Raw genomic sequence first — 257 nt, forward strand, 5'->3', positions numbered from 1 at the left:
ATTTGCTTAGTCTTTTCATGTATATATAAATACTTAAAAAACATATATATGTCCTTTTAGAATTAATTTGTTTGGGTATACACACACACACACAATTTATTTCTAAATGGAAATATATATTTTTTTTTAGAAGTAATTTGCACATGTAAAGATTAAGCAAAGCAAATATGTTCACGTCTGAGATGCATTTTGACATTTATCTCTATATCTCTATCTGTTATATATATATTACACACACACACACACACGCACACACA

The sequence above is a fragment of the Sinocyclocheilus grahami genome, unplaced genomic scaffold (genome assembly GCF_001515645.1).
Source record: "Sinocyclocheilus grahami isolate Dianchi unplaced genomic scaffold, SAMN03320097.WGS_v1.1 scaffold1181.1, whole genome shotgun sequence".
Classification (NCBI taxonomy): Eukaryota; Metazoa; Chordata; class Actinopteri; order Cypriniformes; family Cyprinidae; genus Sinocyclocheilus; species Sinocyclocheilus grahami.